Here is a 6,895-nt window from a genome sequence, read left to right as displayed (position 1 = left end):
CCCCTTCCCTGCCTGGACCCTCTACTCTCCATCCCTTTGACTCTCCTCATCTCTCCATCCCTCCCTCTCCCGGGTCAAGGTAAGCACCACTCTTTCCTATTCAGAAAGGGACTTTATCTATCTTCCTCTCATTTCCTTCCCAACGTCTAATGAATTACAACCCTGGATAAGTTTACACCATATTGCTGTTTTCTAATCAAGCGCAGTCAGGTCAGAGATATTCAAGACAGTTGGCATGCATACAGCCAGTGATCCTGAGAAGCTTTCTTCCTCCTTGCAGACCATGGCTCTGGTGAGTCTGCTCAGAGGGAGGCAGGGAGGGAGAGAAAGAAGCAGGGGATTCAAATCAGCCAGCAAGGCCACATGGATTTAATCTACCCAGACTAAGCTCGGTCTTAAAGAGCTCCCTTATCTCTCCCCTCTTTAAAACATTGGCATACTGCTCTCTGGGTATGGCAGTGTCACCTCATTTGAAAGTTTAAAATAACATGTAAATTCATGCCTGGGTGCAGTGGTGTACCAGGCTGAGTCATGTTTTGTTGATCTTTTAGGCTGTTGTTGTCATAGGCTTTGACCTAATTAGCCCACAGATGCTTCAACAATAGCTACAACACAGTGTTCCTGTTTCCCCTCTTAGAAATGCATTGTCTCCTGTACTGTGGAGGTTGTGGGAGCACCATTAGCTAGCAAATGGCATTATGTTGTAAACAGGATAATTGCTTTACCAGATAGTGTAATTATCTGCTAAATTGAATCACAGCCATGGCCTCACGGCGTTCCCAACAGTAAATAGGGCATGCCGACTGGTCCTGATGATGGACAGGATGTGCTCTGCTGGCTATCTGTTTGGACTTCCTGTTTTGAATCTAGTTTGGAGGGAGGGCTGGGTGTGTTGATGTAGTCTCTCAAATCAATATTGTTCTGCAGACAAAACGACTGCTTTTACTAGCTAGTATGAACTAGCAGATTGTAACTACTATAGCCTGCATGTGATACCGGTTTGTTGGGGTCATCTTGACCAATTTCAAACATATATCAACTGATGATGATTATACAACTATTCTCATGGTGTCTTGTTATATAAGATGCATAGCTATTTGTACTAGAAACAAACAGAGTAAAATAAATGTTGCATTTTTCTTCTTCTCACAAGCTTCACGTCTTTGTTAACAATCCAACGACTGTTGTCTGGAATAAGAACAGAAGAATGTGGTCTCTATAGCTTGAAAAGTGGAGAGATAAAACGAAATCCCCCCACATAAAGATAAGTTGAAAAATACCCATTCATTAGTACTTATAGGCATCTGGCATGTGACGGTACAGAGCTTATAAAGATTGTTGGTTATAATGTTATTAACGTTGTATTCTTGACATCTCAGTAACCCTCTGTCTGTACAGTATGACACTTTGCTGCAGAGATCAAAAGGCTTTAAAGAACCACTTTGGCTTTGCATAATGGGTCCAGAACCTGCCATTCAGGCAATACTGTGCCTTATTGTTCCATTGTCAACCTCTCAATAGGATGAATGAATGTTTTGTACTGAGTGTGTGAAATGCAGCTCAATAATGTGACATTTATTGAAAACATAAGAATAGTTAAATTGGCAAAATAACTCTCTGAAGTGGGCACGTGTTTGCAGTGGAGCCATATTATGTTGTAATCTATTTTCAGTATCTGCTCTATGCATCAATAGTACTGTAGCTCTGAAACATACCTGCTGTGTACATGCCTCAGGTTTTTGGCAGTTCCATATACTCCCATATGGCTCCTCAACAAGGAGCTGACATGAGCTGTGTTTATCAGGTGTAAGGAGGAAAAGTGACGATGGCTTATAAAACGCAGGGCCCGGCCCAAATGGAACAGAAAACGCAGCCGTATGGAATTTGGAGGACATTGGACAGATTTCACGTGTAAGTGTGTGTGTGTGAATGTGTGAATGTGTGAATGCGTGCTAGCACCTGCTTGTGTACAGTAGGATGGCATGTTGATAAATGTGTATTGTCCTGTCGACAATCCGGAAGGACTTTACTTACCCATTGATGGACATTAGGGATGATGCAGTGGCTTTCCATTACCACACCTCTGTGTTCAATAGGCTCATTAGTCTGTATTATATTCTAAGTCTCCTCCTGCATCCCTTTGCACCATAACTCATAACAGGATGTAGTGTAAGTGATACTCAGGCCTGAGAGAGAAACCTGAGTCCTCTCACTGTTCACTGGCCACACAGAGGAGAGTTATGGCCTGGGAAATATATAGCTTTTTGTCTCAGAGAAAAACAATCTCTCTCTCTCGCTCTATTTTTCTTTCTCTCTCTCTCTCTCTCTCTCTCTCTCTCTCTCTCTCTCTCTCTCTCTGTCTCTCACTTTGTCTTTCTCTCTCTCTGTCTCTCTCTCTCTCTCTCTCTCTCTCTCTCTGTCTCTCACTTTGTCTTTCTCTCTCTCTCTCTCTCTCTCTCTCTCTCTCTCTCTCTCTCTCTCTCTCTCTCTCTCTCTCTCTCTCTCTCTCTCTCTCTCTCTGTCTCTCACTTTGTCTTTCTCTCTCTCTGTCTCTCTCTCTCTCTCTCTCTCTCTCTCTCTCTCTCTCTCTCTCTCTCTCTCTCTCTCTCTTTCCCTCTCCCTAGCTCTCTCTCTCTCTCTCTCTCTACCTCTCTCTCTCTCTCTCTCTCTCTCTCTCTCTCTCTCTCTCTCTCTCTCTCTCTCTCTCTCTCTCTCTCTCTCTCTCTCTCTCTCTCTCTCTCTCTCTCTTTCACTCTCCCTAGCTCTCTCTCTCTCTCTCTCCCTCTCTCTCTCTCTCTCTCTCTCTCTCTCTCTCTCTCTCTCTCTCTCTCTCTCTCTCTCTCTCTCTCTCTCTCTCTTCGTCTTTCTTTCTCTCTCTCTCTGTCTCTCTCTCTTTCACTCTCGCTCGCTCTCCCTCCCTGGCAAGTAACCTGGTTTGACAACCATCAGTTAGTTTTAAGATGTTGAGGAGAGGATTATAGACGGCTCACTGTGAGCTCATTGCTTTCTCTAGACACATTTCCACTTAATGAAATGAGAGTTTTAAGTGTCTGCAGGTGCTGCACACAGAGTTGAAAGAGCAACTGACGATTGTCACTGCAGCTTCTTACAGTAAGCCGAGATACTCTTCCTGATCTCTCTCTCTCTCTCTCCTTTGTGAAGGAGGGGGTGAAGATGAGTACAAAGCATAGAATACTCAGGGGATGATGATGTGTAAAACGTCATTTGTCTTCATCTAATCCATGATACTGTTTTGTCATATGTCTATTCAAGCATTGTCTGTCCCTGTTTGGTACACAAGCATTTCTGGAGAGAATGGATTGTCTCGCCCTCTCTGTTGACATACACATGGCAAAGTCGTTGTTGAAACAACCTTGTGCAAACCATCTGCACTTCCAGGTTAGCTACAGTACATATTAACTATATACACACATATAGATGTAGAATAGGATCAGAGGCGAAGGCAGAAATCTCAGCACTCTCCTTGAGCTGTTGTATTTCTCACTGTATTATAGAATTAGCTGAGTAGACTGGAACAGGGCCTCAGACTGATATGGAAATCAAGTTATACACACTATTCAGTCTTATGGAACTCAATCTCATTTCAAAGCATTGCATTTTGGTTGGTACTGCAGCCCTTGTGACTGTTGTTGTCAGAAACACCTGGAGGTTTTAACGGGGTAAAGTTACACATACTAACTGCCATAATTATGGTACTTAAACCAATATGGTTATTATCATCACTAATATACTCTTACTAGTGGCCTTTATGGTGTTGATGTCAAAGCAACATACAATTAGAGAGCGATGATATTTCACTCAGCAAGATGTTAAAAGGGGGAGAAAATGGAGGAATGAACTAAAGAGGTAGAGGATTAATTTAAAGGGGCAATCCACAGTTGAAATAATAAAGTGATTTCCACGCTTCTGTTTTGGTAAAAAGCTGAGGAATGTGCCTGGAGAAATGTTACCTCTTTCAAATTCATAGACAGAGCTTTGGATGCAAGGTCCGACCATCCAAGTTATCAAAATATAGTTTTAATCATGTTTTGATGCTATACAGTGTTTGTTTACATTTACAATATTTACAAACATTTGAGTAAAACAAGTTTTTATTTTGGGGTTCTGATGGAGTATGACAGTTGAATTCAACACATAAGGCATTTATACATTATATTCTTCAAGAATAAATGGGTATATATCATTAATTTACAAGTCCAAAAATGGATGTAGCAACTGCAGATTTCCCCTTTAAGGTGGTGAAAATTTGAAGGGGCAGAGGACAACCCTGGATTTCCTTTTAGAACTCATAAAATATTAAACAGTCTGATTCATCCTGGTAGCCTTTGCTAAGGAGCTTTCTGATGTAATAGAATATTGCAGTCGGAGCATTTCTGCTCTCAGTCCAACAGTGAGTTGTATTTGGATACAGCGACCAACAGAGGGCACTGTTATCATGTTGAACCAGCAGCCACAGTGGTAAAATGACTACTTTCCTCTGGCAGGCCAAGCACATAGCACACACACGACTTGTCCTAAACCACCCTCAAAGAGGCAGGTTATCATTGCGTAATGTGCCATTGATGTTGACGACATCCGCTGACCTCCCACTGTCTAGCCGGCTGTCTAATCAAGATCCAGAGACAATGTAATCATCTATATTATGGTCAATTCTATCTAAAGCGCTTCAGTGACAACAGGGGGTCCAATAGGGGAAATCAGAAATAATCATGGAAAAGCAATTGATTGGGATAGTCATTGTTCAATAAAAACTCACATTTAACCCCTGCCTGCAAAGGTTTTACTCTTTTTCTAGTCTCCAGGTGTATCAGAAGTGGAGAGGTGGAATTTTTCATGGTATTCTGGAATGTGGGATAAGACATGGTCCCATGACATGGAGGAGAACAGCAAGGAGATTTCCTGGACCCCTCTTTGGTAAGAACAGCATGATCTTCTGACATTACCCATTAGGCTGATAATCAACACACACACACACATACACATACACACACACACACACACACACACACACACACACACACACACACACACACACACACACACACACACACACACACACACACACACACACACACACACACACACACACACACACATACACATACACATACACATACACATACACATACACATACACATACACATACACACACACACAGACACGAATACACACAAACACTTTTTCACACAATATCAGGATGCTGTTGTTTTCAGCTGCAGTGGAAGAGAATGCTACTAATTTGAGTTTCCGTTGAGTTTACTAATAATGAAAGCCAGTTCAGCGTACACTAACAGTGTAGGTCCACATATGGTGTTTGTGCTGCCTTTTAGCTAGGGGCGGATTGACCATCTGGCATTTCGGGCAAATGCCAGATGGGCTGGTTCAGTTTTAGCCCAGTGGGCCTGTCTAGCTTGGGTTTGTTGCGTACAATGATCTTTATCTGGATAATATTTGGGACCTCAAGGAATAAAATGGGTCATTGTGGGGGCCTCAAGGAAAGAAATGGGCCTTCATTGGGGCTTTAAGGAAAAATATGGGCCAATGTGTTAGAAATGCCAGAGCTGACTTCTGGCCCCAGTCTGCCCCTGCTTCTAGCCATGAGGAAAATTCCCCTTGGCATCCAAGAGACCCAGTCAGTCAGTCAGCCAGCCAGCAAGGTGTAAACAGCAAGCTGCTGCTGTGTTCCTGGCAAAGCCTTGCTGAAAGAGGACAGTATAATCAACCCAATGCCTTTATTTATCCTCACACTGTAGCCTTTTCATAACTCAGGTAAAATGGTCTCCCACATGAAAAAATGCTATAGTTTACTATAGTATAAATACTGTAATATTACTATGGTAAAAAAACGGTAGTGTTTTTGCAAACTGTAGTGTTTTTGCAGAGTGTAGTATACTGTAGTATTTACTATAGTGTTTTTGCAGATATTACTGTAGTATATTGTAGTATTTACTATATTGTTTTTTTGTTTTATTATCTTTGACATAGAAGTGGGGGATTTCACCTACTGGATAAATACTTTTCTATAACCTGTAAGAAACACAATATATGGTCTATACTTGGCATGTAGGTTTCTTAATTATGAGTGGCACAAATTGAGATATGGGGGAGGGGAATGGGCAGGTTATATGCTAATTAATTACTGTAATATTACTATAGTTTAAAAACTGTAGTGTTTTTGCAGACATTACTGTAGTATTTACAGTAGTGATTTTGCTGACTGTAGTATACTGTAGTATTTACTATAGTATTCTACAATGTACTACAAAATTCTATAGTAAGTACTACACATGATCGAAGGATGCTACAGTGTGTAGTATAGTATTCTACAGTATACTATAGTTTACTACAACATTATATAGTAAGTACTGTAGTATTCTCTAGTAAACTGTAGTATTTTTTCATGTGGGCTGAAATGCTTTATTTTACAGTATGCTCTATTTTACAGTTCTGTATTTCAGTCCTGTATATTCAAATATATCTGAAATGTAAAAGATGCGTTAACGGTTTGAAATGTATTCTTAATGGTTCTTATGTTTTCCTTCTCTCTCTAGAATGGGTTGATGCTGGTCCTGCTGGAGCTGATGATCTGAACCAGTCTGTCTGCCACCTAGCTCCCCCTCCTCCAAACACAACCACTGCCCATGTCCTGATCCCAGTGGTCCAGCTTGTCTGTGGTAAGACCCTCCCCCCCCCCACCCCCACCCCTGCCCCCCCTCCCCTCCCATCCCGTCCCCTGCCCTACCCACTCCTCTTCAGTATTTTTCTATTAAAAGCACATTAAGTCTATGCTTAACTAAAGACATCCAGTGCAGTCCATAGGCCTACACCAGAGGCCTACACCCAAGCTGTTGCAGAGTTTAATGTGTAGTGCCA

General features: G+C 41.8%; 1 long non-coding RNA gene across 3 annotated transcripts; it reads left to right on the top strand.

Moving 5' to 3' along the window:
• On the top strand, positions 1–6,694 carry LOC121566439. 3 transcript variants are annotated; one of them, XR_006000892.2, is made up of 4 exons: positions 1–79; positions 1,154–1,911; positions 4,799–4,935; positions 6,574–6,694. It is a non-coding gene; the product is annotated as an uncharacterized LOC121566439 (long non-coding RNA). The 3 variants fall into 3 exon arrangements; XR_006660024.1 differs by lacking the exon at positions 1–79 and adding an exon at positions 93–292 and having other exon boundaries at positions 4,817–4,935; XR_006660023.1 differs by lacking the exon at positions 1–79 and adding an exon at positions 93–292.
• The last annotated feature ends 201 nt before the right edge of the window (positions 6,695–6,895 follow it).

Source organism: Coregonus clupeaformis, unplaced genomic scaffold (genome assembly GCF_020615455.1).
Source record: "Coregonus clupeaformis isolate EN_2021a unplaced genomic scaffold, ASM2061545v1 scaf2187, whole genome shotgun sequence".
Lineage (NCBI taxonomy): Eukaryota > Metazoa > Chordata > Actinopteri > Salmoniformes > Salmonidae > Coregonus > Coregonus clupeaformis.
Note: the sequence above shows the minus strand (reverse complement) of the source record. Positions and strands in the feature narration are given on the sequence as shown.